A 16,229-nucleotide genomic window follows, 5' to 3' on the forward strand; every position below is an offset into this window, starting at 1 on the left:
ACGCAAAACAGAAACAGACTCACAGATATAGAAAACGACGTGGTGGTTACCAAAGGGGAGAGGGAAGAGGGGATGAGCAAATTAAGGGTATGGGATTAAGAGATACAAACTAGTATGTATAAAATAGATAAGCCTCAGGGATACATTGTATAGCAAAGGGAATTGAAGGCATTATCTTGTAATAACTTTTAATGAAGTATGATATGTAAAAGTACTGAAGCACAATACTATACACCTGAAACTAACATTATAAATCAACTATACTTCAATAAAGAAATTCTAAATTTCCCATTTTTAAATACTGAAAAGTCAAAAGCTACTGTTTTGTTTCTAATCTGAAGTTAGATGAATTTAATCATAACGATGTTAATTATAACATAAGGGTTGCCACCAGAACAATTAAAAACAGACTTTACCACCCCAACTTCCAAAGTATATTTTTTAAAAATTAAGAAACTAAAGAAAGGAAATAGAATCAATGTAAAACAAAAGGCAAAAAACAAAACAGCAGAAGAACATGAAATAAGCAGATTTCTAATAAACATAAACAGCAATTTCCACCATTATAAAGCATGATTTCTTGAAGTAGACCAAAATACTATATCTTGCTTTCCTACTTACACAGTTCTAAAAGAAAATAAAACTAGTCAAAAAAAAAAAAAAGGATTCCTAAATGTGCATTAGACAATAATATGGAAACAAAAATTCAATAGATAAATCAGAATGTAATGCAAAGGGAAGATGACAATCATTTTAAATTGATACAAGCTACATCCAAAGTAAAGACCTGATTAATAAATATCTATATGCAAAATTAAAATAAAGCATTTTAAGATATAAAGCAAAAAATGTATTAGAGATGTAAATGACATTAATGGACATTTATGAAACCATTATCTGTATATAATAGAGAAAATACTCAAGTATATAAAGTATACATAACAGCCACACTTCTCAAAATCAAAGTTTAACAGAAGTTCCCAGTGTGTTATACTGATATCAACCCTCCAGAAGAAATGTCATTATGTCACTTGTGGCTTTATTTATTCTTCATTGGAACATGTTGCTCCAGTTTAAGATATTGAATAAAATGCATAAAGGATAAGAATGATATGATTGATAAAGTAGAATTAATAGATGAAACCTAACACATACAGATTTATTCTCCTAAGTATTCATGGAACACTTGAAAAATGCATCACGTGTGTAAAGGAAAATCCTCAGTAACTTCCACACAGATACAGGTGCTCTACCCAATAATAGTGAAGTATATTCCCTGTTGACCCTTGTACACAGTTTATTGTTTTTGATATCTCTGTGGAGTATCTTCCAATGGGAACTTCTAGAATTGACTGCCACTAGCAGAGTACTACAGTGTCAGCTTCTACTGTTCTCTCTTTCATTTGCACAAATACTAGCCTCGCACAAAGTTTTTCTCATATTCCAAATTGTGTTCATTGCTAAGAATGCAAATACCTCCTTTAAATTTTGAAGCTGGTTTGATTTGGGGTTTTGCGTCTGTGAGGCATGTTTGGACAATAAAAATACATGAAATTCAGAAAGAAATTTAGAATGGTGAGACAAATGGCCATTAAAGCATTACCATTTATAAATGAAGTTAGAAGTGAGGAATCTGTTAGAAGAGAGACAGCATCAACATGAACTTCATTGGTTATCAAGGAACTGAAAATAAAAATGATACATTAATATGTAATCTTATGAAAGAAAACTGTAAATTGGTACTTTTATGCTTTGTTCATATAAGAAAGTGATATAAGCTTTTGGAATGCAATATAGAAATACCTATTAAATTTAAAATATGCATACCTTTTTGACCTAACATTTCTGCTACATTCTTTATAAACACCCCACAATTGCAAAGAACTTTTCATTAATCATCCATAATAATGGTGAAAAATGGAAAGAATCTAAACATTCTTAAATTGAGAAACTAAATAACAATGTTAGATCCATAAATGGATTATGATGTGACTATTAAAAACAATGAAAAGTTCCATATGTGTTGGCAGTGAAAGCTATCCAAGATATTATTACAAGGTGAAAAATAAAAACAGATGAAAACAAAAACCCACAAGCACTACAGGAACATAGTTAATACTGTATCATTTTGTTAAAATAGAGCAAATATAGTATATAAACATGTATATTTAAAAGGTGAAATATACAAAAACTATTGACAATGTATATTTTAGAGAGGGAATGGTAAAGTAAATGGAAACTAGTATTTCTGTAATGTGATTTAGTGTAGCTTTGTGTTACTTTTTTAATCAATAAGAATATGAAAATTACTTTGAAAGAAAGATCAAAAGAAGTTAATGCTCTACAGTAGGGAAAATAAGATGGTGGTGGTACTATTGTTCTTAAGAGTATATAATAAGAACTAGTCTTCCCAGAGTCAGAGTCATGAAGTCTTCATTTGGTAGATAATGAAAAAAAAAATTAAATGCTAAATTTAAAAAAAAATTAAAAACCCTCCCCAGGTTCTCTATATGCCTGACTCCTTTATATTCTATAGATGTTGGCTTAGGTACCACCTAAGAATTTTTCCCTGACCATCCTAGTTAACTTAGGTACCATGATATACTCTTTATCCCAGGAGCTGTTTTATTTCCTTTATCATAATCTGTAGGATTTTTTGTTTATGTATTTTCTTCCAGTCTATCTCTTCCTATTTAGAATAGAAGTTTCAGTAAGGTGGGGACATAGTTTATCTTTTTCATCTTTGTGTCCCTAAAGGGTAGTGCTTCTTGCAAGGTACAAAATAAGCACTCAATATTACAATAAAAGAATGTATAGATGGGTGGTCAAGTGTTAAGGTGAAAGACATATGAGGATTTAATTGAATATGGTGAAACCTTAGTAATGGCACCATGCTGAACCCAGTTGGTCACACTAAAAACCTAGCAATTCTGCTTGATTCCTTTCTATTCCTGCCCTTGAAAGTCCAACCCATCAGTAACCTTCTATCCTCAATACATCCCAAATCTCACTTCTTCTCTCTCTCACTACCACTGTCATTGATGTTACCATCAATTCATGGCCAAATTAGTTTTAGGGCCTACTAATTCTTCTTTCTTGCATAAATCCTTCCAAAGTCTTTGATATGAATAAAACCCAAACTCCTGACCACAGTCAAGAAGGCCTTGTACAAATCTAATTGTCTATGACTCCAAGATCCTCATCAACTTGCATTCTCTTCTATATCCACACCAAGTTCCAAGTGCCCTGGCCTTTCAGAATGAAGTGTCTGGCGCAGGGACCTTACAATTATTGCTCACACCTTGTTTACCCTCCTCATATTCCTCCTTATGCTAACATTTTCTCACGGATCTCTAAAGAATTACCTCCTGTCACATTCACTCTCTAGCCTTTATTTACCTAAGTTTATTTTCTATACCGAATTTATTAATATATGAAATTATTTCTTTATTGGTTAACTTGTCTTGGGTTACCAGATATGAAGCTCCTCAAGGTGAGGAACTTTGTCTTTCTTGTTCATCACCACATTCCTATAATCTAGACGATTTCTTGCTATAACTAGACAATATTTGTTCAAAGAATAATGAAATGAAACTCTTTGGATGGGAATATTTCTACCACTTTAAAAGTTATCATATTTCCAGTCATGTGTATTTTTTTCTTAGTTCCCTAACCAGGGATCAAACCCAGGCCCTGGTGGCAGTGAAAGCGAAGAGTCCTAACCACTGGACCACTAGGGAATTTCCTAAAGCTCATCTCTTAAGAAATTCTTCTCTTTTTTCTTAAACTAATAATTGCATCATTCTTCATCTCCTTTTCCAATTGCTCCTTTGTTGGGAAAGCTTTCTCTCACCTTCCTAATTAGGTCTATTGCACACTCAAAGCATCACATAACTTTCCATATAGTACTTAACTGAGTCTTTATTTACCTAATTTTTAAAAATAAGTTTTTCCCATGCCTATGTCCTTCACTAGATTTTAACTCTATGAGGACAGAGATAATATCTATTTTAGTTTACCATTTAATCCAAAGTGATTATCTTAACATCTGGCATATCTTAGGCACTCAACATTTCTTCAAAAATTAAATCACCCCAAGTGGCATTCCTCATTGTCTAGCATAAAATATATAAATATGTTTTTAGTAGTATAGATCTACATCTTAGGATTAAACTATCAATCAACAACATGAACCATACACATATTTATTTAATTGGTTGGTCTTTGGGTTCTTTATTTTTTTCCAAAGTAAAACTCTGGGAACATAAATCTGATTAACTGAAAGCCTCTTTTAATTGAATTCTATGTAACTAAGGTTATTATTTCATGCAACCAAAGCTCATGGATTTACAAAAAGGATGAATTAGCTTTTTTCCTTCCATGTTGAATTCAATGCCTCTTCTTGAAGTATGTAATGAGCGCCATTATTGCACTTTATAAGAAATCTTTCATTCAGTTAACTAATGAAGAACCTCCCCTTCCTATCCCCTGTACATACCATTCCAGTCATCAAAATTTGTTTCTGTAAGTATGCAAAATGCTTTTATAAATGAATTTCAACAATTGACACGTATCTTTTTTGGTCCTCTTATATCCTAGCCATTGAAATATATTCTGTATATCCAAAATACAGTGTTTTATAAATGGAGCGCTGGGAAAGGACAGCTGGTTAAACATTTTTCCATTTTGCCTTCATCTCACATTTAATGATTCGTTTTTAGCAGTGTCAGCATTGAACATAGGCACATAAAGTTAAGTTCTCTCAAAAGGTTGAACGTTTTGTCATTTCCTGAAAGACTGAAGAAAACCAAACCCAGCTAGCCACACTCACTTTCTAGGTTGATAATATTTTTACTTGTACCTGAGTCTTCAAAACCAACTGGGAACTCAGAGAAGTCAAAATACTTAAAGAAATTAAAGATCCATTATCACTTTAAGTTGCTGAGGACTTTAAGTTTTTAAAAATTTTTCAATCCAGAGAGGGCTTACTCATCTCTTACAAGCATTTCTTTGGTCTATCCTAGGAAATAAAGTCAATTAAAAATACAAAAATAGTTTGTTTTATAGCTATAAGCTCTTGTGTATTGTAGCATTGTGTATAGTAGAAATAAGTGATTAAATCTAATTGTTCAAAGACTTTGGAAATGGCAACATACTCATGTAACTAGAGAAGCTGTGAGGCATATCCTGAAATCTTGGATATAGAGTCTCTATTTTTCATATCAAAACAGGAATATATAAAGTCAGCTTAAAAGGAGTGTTTATTCTAAGACAAAAAGTTAATTTGAAACTGAATCTGAAGATTTTATACCAACACACACACACACACACACACACACACACACACACACCCCTACATATACACACATGTCCATATGTATATGTGTGTTCATCTTAGCAAGGAAAGGGGAGAAAAACATTATGGTTAAAAATGCAAGCAGAGGGCTTCCCTGGTGGCACAGTGGTTGAGAGTCTGCCTGCCGATGCAGGGGACACGGGTTCGTGTCCCGGTCCGGGAAGATCCCACATGCCGCGGAGCGGCTAGGCCCGTGAGCCATGGCCACTAAGCCTGCACGTCTGGAGCCTGTGCTCTGCAACAGGAGAGGTCACAACAGTGAGAGGCCTGCGTACCGGAAAAAAAAAAATGCAAGCAGAGGGAAAAAAAAGGCAGAGAAATAAATTTCTGTGATTTCTACACATATCTAAGAAATGCCAAGTCCAGAGCTTGGTACTGAAGTCACAGTGGTAAATAAGAGAGATAATGGTCCTTGACCTCATGTAGCTCACTGCACATGTCTTTACCCCATCAACCTTCCCTTTAAATAGGTACCTACTTCACAGAAAAATGTGCATGGAATCGTTCAGTTACAACTGAGACAAGTGCCCCAAAGAAGGCCTGGCTGCTAAGAGGGTTTATATATTAGTCAAATTTGACTAATCTGTATTTCAGAGGATGTTTTCTGGGAAAAATGAAATTCAGAGAACAGTGAATGATAAATGGTAGTTAAACTGACAAATGGGGTAGAAACATTGGGTAAAACAGTATCCTTTGTCAACAGAATGGCATCTTCAAAGGCCATGAAGTTGCAAGGGGTTTGCTGAGTTACAGGAACTGAAAAAAGGTAGAGCGTGTGGATCATCATAGGAAGCAAGGTAGGAGTGGCAGGAAATTAGAGAGAGGTTAGGAACAAAAAACAGATGTTATACATTAATCTAAGAGTGATGGGTTTAAACAAAGAAATGACAGCTTCCTTGGTTGGCAATACTCAAATCTGGTCCGTTGAGCAGGCATATTCCATGAGACCACCATTACCATTCCATAGCTAACTCCAGTGGCTTGGAATCCATGAGGATCAAAATAAATAATCCATGTAAAGTGCATACACTGTCCTTAATGCATAATATTTACTCAATAAACAATAGCAACCAGAGAAATAATTGCATACGTTGTGGCAGACAGGGCTTCCTGGGAAGCCCTGAGTTGGAGATTAACATGCAAGACGTTTATTTGAGGTCCTCAGGATCCACACCTGGGGAGGGCAAGGGACAGGAAGGAAGCAGAGTTGGGCAGAGAGAAGTTGATTCATCTTCAGCAAGTGTTGCAGCTGTCCCCACAGGGAAGCTGGGAAAGCCCTCCAGAGTTAGCTCTCCCTGCGTCAAGGAGTCTGGACCTCTGGCCTCAGGGACCAACCAGTCAATGGGATACAGGCTGCTCCATCAGAGGCAGCTCTCTCTCTAGCCTAGGGCGATTTCTGGAGAGGGTTAGCAGTTAAGAGCTGTCAGCAGTCATACTCCCAGCAACTGCGGGCACAATTCCTTCAGTCCTGAAAAGGGGCCAGTGCGGCTCACAACAGTATCCTTTACATTGGTTGAAAAGAAAGACAATATGCCTGGCATTTCTCTTTTCTCTGGATTCCTCTCCAAATTCAGTCGTCTCACGAAGGACATTTCCCACAATTTAAAAAAAGATGCTTTGTCACACTTTCACTTCATTTTCCTCCCTATTCATCACAACTATTTTTTCTTCTTTATTCCTTCCATGTATATGTTTCTGGACTTGGTTTGCTACCATAATTTACACACAATGCAGAGATTATGTGTCCTTTTCAAAAATGTGCTTTTCTTAATAGCTTCTCACCCTTTTAACCACCTTGACAAACAGCCTCAGGATATTAAAAATGATACATTTTCACTTGGAGAGAAATATATAAAATGTAATTTGAATAGGTAGTTAAGCATGTTTCCCTGAAGGTGTTATCATTTGACAATTTGATATTTTAATATCAAATGTAAGTCCTTGACATGGCCTGCCCTTTCCCCAGGAGATGCATAAAAATAACATGTGTATCTGAACAATTTCCTAGCTGGAGCAGGTTTTATTTTGTGCCCCCAATTATAATTATCTTCACTGCATTGTAAAGAATGTGTTGTACAACAAATTCTCTATTAACAATCACAATGTGTACAAATTATCTTCATCCCAGAACATCTCAAGGGGCCAGGCTGTTTGTATATGATAACAGCTCATTGAGACCCAAATTATGGAAAATTAAAAGAAATGAATAGGAAACATACTGCTATTTAACCACCAGTTTTTAAAACGTATGTGTTGCAATTCAAATGTAAAGTAGGCTCTTTGAAAGAATCTAGTCAGATAAAGAAGGAGGAGTGGGGGAGAAAGAGCCAGAGGAGGAGGGAAGGAATAGTACCAAGGGAAGTGTGAGAAGTATCTTGATTTTTTGTCTCAGAAAAGAGAATTAGTGAATTAGAAAAATAAATAAATAAAGACTCTTTTATGCTATTAAGAATAATTAACAATTGGATAACTAAGATTTAAATTTTTAAAAATACATGAATAAACTGTGATACTTTTAGTATTCTAAAATTTAATATTTAATGAACTACAAATTTTAAATACTGACACGAAAGTCTTTGCATGTGAGGAAATCAACTCGATATTTAAGACACTGAGCTCCTAAGGTCCCCCTCCCTCATAATAAAGACATTAATTTCAATTTCCTTCTCAATTAACAAGGCCTTTATTTTTACACTAAATTTAAAGGTTAGAGTAAAATGACTGGATTTCACATATAACCAAGAAAGGATATGTAAATCAGATAAGTAACTCTGAGAAGTTACATGATGAGCTAAAGGCTATGTGAGTGGGAAAATTCCAATACAGGAGACAGAGAAATGTGGAGGAATGCTTACTAGTATTGGGCCAATCACTTTTCAGGACCCAGGGAATACAGTAATAAGATTTTCAAAGAATGAGCATGACATGAGAATGAGGCTAATGAGAAGAGGCAATACAGACAAACAGGTCTCTAAGTGTACTTTTTTTTTACAAGGTGGAAAAACGAACAGCAGATAAATGATATGTCTTTCAGTGCTCAGAAAAATGAAGAGAGATGTTTTGGGAGGAAAATGATGTATGAGGCAAGATTCTTTCATTCATAAGAGATAGGAAAACCTTCCGTCTCCACACAAACAAAAACAGGCCTTTAATATATTACGTAGCTCAAGATTCTTAGAAATAAGTGGCTTTAGGAGCAGCTGAATCCAGGTACTCAAAAGTCCTTATCAAGACTAAGACTTGTTCTTTCCATCTCTCGGCTATGCTTTGCGCTGTGTGGGCTTCCTTCTTAGCTTCATACTTCCTCTTGCTGGCAAAATAGATGTCAAGGCTTTTAATTTGCATTATACTCTCTTGGCAACTGCATGAGAAAGAACATTGCTTTTCTGTTCTTTTCATCAGAAGCCCCCAGTACGAGCTCTAAATGGACCAACTTGGATTACTGTTCAACCCTAGGCAGAGGGAAGCCATTCCTGTTGCAATGTTCATCCGGATCCCATAAACTGAGAGAATGAGAAAGTAGTACTTTCTCAAGGAAAAATCAGGGTGCAATCATCAGAAAATGGGACCAAAGAGTATCTGTTTACTACCAAAGGGAAGAATAAAATAATTAAATCTGAATCCAGTGAAGCCTATTTGGGAAGAAAGGGAGGTAAACATTAAGTACCACCTTTCCTAGCGTTGACTCTATTCACTTTCATTCGGAAAAACTAGACCCAGATTTTTAGAAGGGAAGAAGTGTGCCTAGACAATATTTCTTCTCTTTTTTTCTTTCCTTTCTAACCAATCTGCAGATAAGTCTTGTAGATAATGCATGCTGATGGTTTGTATTTTGTATTTGATGCTTTAGTTGATTGTGTTGAAATTTTAAACTTCCAAGCAATGACACTGAGTGGCATTATACTTGCCTCCACCTATAAGCTGTGGAGGACGGGAAGCAAGCAGAGAGGCAAAGGAGATTACAATGAAAGCAGCTCTTTTGCCCCTTTCCTGTTTGCCTATTTCTGTTCCCCTCTAACCTTAAAAGGACCTAATTAAGGAATGTGATCACTAAGCAATTGAAACTAACTCACGATTTAGGCTCTCCCGAATGCACACCATGCCTTGTCTAACCTGTTGATTCTTTTCCTAGATAAAAAGACTAGCTCTCTTCCCCCAGTAGCCCCTCTAAGCAATGCTGCAGGCAGATCACTCAGGCAAGATAACATCTGAAGAGAAAGCCAGTCTGCACTCAATGGAGAGGCAGAACCCAACCTCCTGCCTTGATGATTCACTGAGATTCTTCCCCCTCCCCCCGCATTTTTCCCTTTAAAAACTGTCATGACTGAGAAGAATCTTCGGAGCTGGTCTCTGGACACAAGTCCACCGTCTCCCCAGATAGCCAGCTTTTCTGATTAAAGCACCTTTCTTTTCTAGGGACATTTGCCTCTAGAATTATTGGCATGTGAGCAGTGAGCAGCCGAACCTATGTTCGGTGGTTACAAGATACAAGAGCATAATAATGAGGGGCAATTGCAATTATCCTGAATTCCAGGCCACCTGAAAGGATAAGGGAAGAAAAGGAAGAAACAAAAAACAAAAACAAAAGCACACAGCCTAATGTGCAAGAGAAAGTCATCATAATCCTTTCTTATGATAACTTTAATTAATGGCTTTGTGGGGTTGTAATTTTATTTTTTCCCAGTTAGCTCTCTAATATGCATTTAACTTGATAAACCAAGTGTCCTACACAATGAAATACTTCTGTTACTGAGATGTCTGTGAGGCACCTAGCCTAGACAGAGACAGACAATGTCTCCCCCCACTAACTTGATAAGGCTTGTTGACCTGATGCTACGTAAGGCAAAAATGTGTGATTCAGTTATGAAAAACATGAAAAAAATTAAAAACAACAGTATCTTAAGGAGTAATAATAAATTAGGAACTGTTAATGAACAGGAATTTATTATAATTATTGACCATATCTTAATTTGTATGAATATAGGTGCCTCTAAGGTAAAGCTTCACTTGACAAGCTCAGTTAGAGTGACTTTCATAAGGGCAAGGAAGAATGTATTTGTCTAAACTGTATCTGGCATAATCAAATGATTAAATTGGATGTGAAAGAGAAAGGAAAAAGGTACACAGATAAACCTGTGAGACTGACTGCTATTATGGAGGACTGCAGGTCTGACATGAGAACAAAGTGTAGGTGGTACCCAGTGATTCACTCACGAAAACAGTTGAGAGCAAGCAGGGAATAACATTTATCACCCTAGATGCACGGATGCCAACTTCCAGAGCAAGGGTAATAAAGTCAACTTGAAATTTTGACATGTAATGATTTCTTTTATGAACTAAAAATTATATACATATATTCATATATTTTTATATATACATAATTTTTATGTGTTGAGAATGATCTTCAGACTGAAAAAAAAGCATAACAAACATTATTGGTAAGAGGAACTTCCTATTATGTGTAGTTGGATGAATTATAGGAAAGCACCTGTTGAATTAAACGAGGCTACATTTCCGGCTACTAAAAACCCTGTGTTTGAAATTATTGTGCTGTTTTCGACGGTCTTGGGGCCACAAGGCTGTAAATAAACAGTGGTTCTTATTTTTTAAAAAGGACAGGAATTAGCTACATACAAACTTTAGACCTTAAAGCCTCAGGTGAATCTCAAGCACAATTTCATAATTATTAAAGAAGTGGGGCTCTCTGCTCTTCCCTCTTTGACAGACAGTTGCATCTTCTTGTGCAATACTGGCCCCCTCCCTGAGACAGTCATGAAGGTCAGAGTAAATCGATTTGTCCACATTGGATGCCTGGTCGCCAGGATGCTTTTAACTCTGTCAAAATGGATACTGCACATCAATGACCCCTTCACTGACCTCAGCTACATGGTCTACATGCTCCAGTATGATTCCACCCATAGCAAGTTATGACACAATCAGGCTGAGAATGGGAAGCCTGTCATCAACGGAAGGCCCATCTTCATCTTCTAGGAGCAAGCTTCCACCCACATCAAATGGGGTGATGCTGGTGCTAAATATGTTGTAGAATCCACTGATGTCTTCACTAACTTGGACAAGGTTGGGGCTTATGAAAGGATGGAGCCAAAAGGGTCATCCTCATCTCTGTCCATTCTGCCGATGTCCGCATGTTTGGGCATAAATCATGAGAAGTATGACAATAACCTCAAGATTGTCAGCAATGACTCCTCTACCACCAACTGCTTGGGTCCTCTGGGCAAGGTCATCCATGATGACTTTGGCATGATGGAGGGACTCATGGCCAAGGTCTATGCCATCACTGCCACCCAGAAGATCGCAGATGGCTCCTCTGGGAAGCTGTGGTATTATGGCTGTGGGGCTGCCCAGAAGACCATCATCCCTGCTTCTATGGGCACTGCTAAGGCTGTGGGCAAGGTCACCCCTGAGCTGAATTGGAAGCTCACTGGCATGGCCTCCCAGATCCCAAATCCCAGCTCCAATGAGTCAAGAATCTAACCTGTGGTCTGGAGAAAGCCACCAAATGTGATGACATTGAGAAAGAAGGTGGTGAAGCAGGCAATAGAGGGCCCCCTAAAGGACATCCTGGGTTACATTGAGGACGGGCTGCCTCCTGCGGCTTTAACAGTGATACTCCCACGTTCACCTTTGATGCTGGGCTGGCATTGCCCTCGGTAGCTGCTCTGTCAAACACATTTTCTGTTATGACAATGGGTTTGGCTACAGCAAAAGGGTGGTGGGCTTTATGGTCCATATGGCTTCCAAGGAGTAAGAGATCCCTGGACCACCAGCCTCAGTGAAAACAAGATAAGGAAGAAAGAAGCCCTCAGTTCCTAAGGAGTTCTTGCCCCAACTCAATCCCCCAACACACTGAGAATATCCCATCCTCAACAGTTTCCATCCCAGAGCTCCTGAAGAAGAGGGAGAGGATTAGGGAGCCCTACCTGGTCATGTATCATCAATAAAGAACAATGTGCACAGTCAAAAAGGAAAGGAAAAAAAAAAAAAAGAGATGGTCTGCGAACATTAGAAATGAAAGTGGAGATCCGCAGAAGCTAGGAGGAGTTTATAAAGGATGAGTCAGGTCAGACTAGCTTCATTCTCCTTTGGACAAAAATTCTAAAGAGGTGGCTTATGTTCATCTGGATTAAGCAAGGCATTTGGCACAGTCAAAACAGAAACATAACCTGGATAATCGCACAGGGAAATAGATTCATAAGTAAGTGCCTAACAACCATATCAAAGATCCCAGTTACTGAACTGATTAATTCCTAGAGCACAATTTTTTATTGTTTATCAAAGGTCTCTCTTTTTTTTTCTTTCTTTCTTTTTAATAGCTACCACATTTGAACACCTACTATGTGTTAGGCATTGTGCTAATCCCCTGACATGAATTTTATCCCCACAATAACCAAAAATATAGATAGTTTTCAAATTTTACATTACCTAAATTGAAAGATTGGTCCAAGGTCACCAAGCTATAGTCAGGAAGTACAAGCTTTTCAAATATGCAAATTACATGAAGCTGGAGAAAGAACAAATACGTTGGACTCTAGAATTGGGCTCTAAAAGAATCTAAACTCATTAGTACACCAGATTAAATATGAAATTCATAGGTATTTTATTTGTTAACAAGCTCATTCTGAGTCAGGAGTGTTGACGTGGCTGCTGAGAAAATGAAAAGATTCTGAGGTCTTACTGTAGGATAAGATTATCTGAAGAAAGGGAGGTGGCACGCTTGTTTTTTTCAGTATTTTCAGTTCCAAACTCTATACCTTAATATGGGGTGCATTGATCAGGATTTTTTCCTTGTTAATGACAGAGACTCCACATGCAAGAAAGGAATTTTTTGGCTTACAGGGCTGAGAAGAGTTTTCAGGTAACCTACAAACCTGGAGAAAGAGCTGCTAGAACCTTGACTTGAGGGATGGAAAACAGGGTCTCAGAGCGAATTTCTCATCTCTGCTTATCACTGCTCATTTTGCATGCTGGTCTTACCTTCTGTTATTTCATACAGGCCTTCACCACTGTCAGGGACCATTACTATCAAGAGTCTCAGCTTAGCTGTTACAGTGGAAAGAGAAAGCTTCTGGCCCTGTACCCTGACGGCAATCCCTGAGAAGAATTCTGTTTGGCCATGCTGTAGCCATATAGAAACCTTTGTCCGAATCACTACTGTCAGAGAGATGGGGTAATATGGTTGGCCATGATTTTGTCATATGATCACTTTCTTGGCCAGTGGCTGCCTAGGGTGTGGGGAAAAGCAGAATCTGTTACTAGAAGAAAGAGGATGAAGAGCTGGCTGAGCACATCACACTTGGTTTATTAACTTTGGACATGTTCCAAGAGGAACAGGGAAAGGGAAGAGAATAGAAACTGCACTACGAAGACCAGATGAAGAACCAGAGATAGTTACTCTTGAAAAAAGGAAAGTTCAGAGAAGACAAAAGGATTGCTAAAAAAAGAAAAAAGAAACAACGTCTACATAGTTCAAGGGACAGAATCTGAACATCCTCATTGGAAGAAGGATTTCATTTTTAAGATGTTTTCAACTTTATGATATTTTAACTTTCAAAGCCAAGAGCTGTCCAAGGTGTCTCTAGATGACATAGGAACTCTGTCCTTTCCATTTTGAAGGCATAAGCTGTTTTACCACTTGACAGGGAAGTTGCAGATGTGTTATGAGTATCAGATGAATGGCTGGACTAAATTACTTTAAGTAAGAGAGAAGCAATGGCTAAACCTAGATTTTAAAGTCAAATATGAATATGAATCTAAGCTTTGGTACTTACTATTTATGTGAAGTTGGACAAACTGCCTACTCCCTTTAAGCTTCTTTTTTTTTTTTTTTTTGTGGTACGCGGGCCTCTCACTGTCGTGGCCTCTCCCGTTGCGGAGCGCAGGCTCCGGACGCGCAGGCTCAGCGGCCATGCCTCATGGGCCCAGCCGCTCCGCGGCATGTGGGATCTTCCCGGGCCGGGACACGAACCCGTGCCCCCTGCATTGGCAGGCGGACTCTCAACCACTGCGCCACCAGGGAAGCCCTTAGCTTCATTTTTAAAATGGAGATTGTTATTATTACCTTGCAGGACTACTGTGAGTAGTGGCGATACCCTACAGAGAATTCCTTCTTCATTGGTAACTCTTAATAAATTATAGTTTATGTGTATAAATATGCACACACACGTATATCCTGAGATTCTCTGACATCCTTTAAATATGGAAGCATGCCAAACCCAAACCATAATAAACCCTTACATATGCACAGATCATGGCTATGCAAGTACCTGTGTGTTTGGAATGAGAGAAAGACCAGGAATGCAAGGGCAGCTGAGTGCATATAGTAAGAACGTATCAAGAAAATGTATCAAGACTGTCCACCATCTTGGAATTTACTGTCCTGAAATCCTAGCATCCCTTTGGTAGCTTTCAGAAAATTTGGATTAGCAAATAGGATCTAAACATGTATTTCATGAGGATTAAATGAGATGATAAGTGCAAATTTGCTTAGAAAAATTCCTAGTACCCAAGGAATTTTATTACCTCTCAATAAAATTTTATTATTATTTTCATTAAAGGTTTATCATACAGTCTCCTTCTACTATAATATGAGCTTCTCAAGACACAATTCATGTCATGTTAATCTTTTTCCCAAGACTTTAGTATAATGCCTGGTGCTTTCTAGGCACTTACATAAAAGATGGGAAAAAAAGGAGTTATGGTATCCAGGACTAAAAACACACGATGAGGCCACAAAATAAAAATTATGACACAAATTGGCGTGTGCATTTCCATGTGCAAGCTTGGAATAGACGTGAGAGAAATGAACTCTAATCGGTAATAGAAAAGGTGGAATACATGGAAAAACAAATGAGGACCAAAAAGGGTAGAGGTTCAGAGGATAAAACTAACAGGCAGAAGTATGGCATTCTAATTCCGTATGTTTCAGAGGCTGATATCTGTGTAACTCAAATCAGAAATATATTAATAATTCCATGAAGATGTTCACTTTCTATATTATATATCTGTGTCTGATGCCTTCAGGATTTAAGTTCCCATGATCAATTTCAGTTTGATATAACATTTTCATGTTCAGTATGTCTGCTTTCTAAACCAGGGCCAAACTAACACCTAGTAGATATTTATGCCAGGCTTGATTCACTCAAATTAACTGCCTGGTCCCTGTAGACATTTTGTGTTTATCACTCTTGCTCTAAAGAAGGGCTTTCCAATGTTTTCTATGCCATGACACACATATAAAATGGTAACACTTTATTTGTAGAGCCATTGAGCTACTGGAAGAAGCTGCTAAGAGAATGTCCTCAGAGTTCCAGCTGCCCCAGGCCCTGCCCTGCTGCCCCCAGGTTGAGGGGAACAGTATTTCAGCAGACCTGTCACCAACTGGGGCTATTAGTGGGACAGGTCACCCCAGTTGGGAAGCTCTGCTCTCAACTCTCCCTGTAAAGAGATGGACAGAGCAGGTTTAATAGATTTGTTTATTCAGTGTATAGGGTAGTTACACTTCTAGGCAATAAGACACATCAGTGAACAGGACAGAGTCCCTGCTCCCTAGAAAATGGGCTGTAAGTGGCTAAGTGACCCAGTCAATTCTACAAGACTCAGGGGGCCAGGGCTAGACTCTGTATCCCCAGGCACAACTCATAGTAATTGCCAAAGGAAGAAATGCTAGAGGGTTTATTCTATATAATTATATTTGTCATTCATGGTGAGGAAAGTGACTACCAAGTTCTCTAACTTAAAAGTTTGTCAATATGTGCTCTGCTAATTTGGAATGTGAGAGAAATTTTCTTGGTTAAAGTCTGAACCTGAAACTTTTCTCAGTTAATGAGTATGTTAAAAGAAAGAAAAAAAGATT

The 16,229-nt window shown here is 37.7% G+C and overlaps 1 pseudogene; it reads left to right on the plus strand.

Annotated features, from left to right (window-relative positions):
* Positions 1-11,209: 11,209 nt before the first annotated feature.
* Positions 11,210-12,125, plus strand: LOC113625208 (glyceraldehyde-3-phosphate dehydrogenase pseudogene; annotated as a pseudogene).
* Positions 12,126-16,229: the final 4,104 nt, after the last annotated feature.

Source organism: Aethalodelphis obliquidens, unplaced genomic scaffold (assembly GCF_003676395.1).
Source record: "Aethalodelphis obliquidens isolate GAN/ISIS:26980383/991018 unplaced genomic scaffold, ASM367639v1 scaffold14, whole genome shotgun sequence".
In the NCBI taxonomy this organism is placed as follows: Eukaryota; Metazoa; Chordata; class Mammalia; order Artiodactyla; family Delphinidae; genus Aethalodelphis; species Aethalodelphis obliquidens.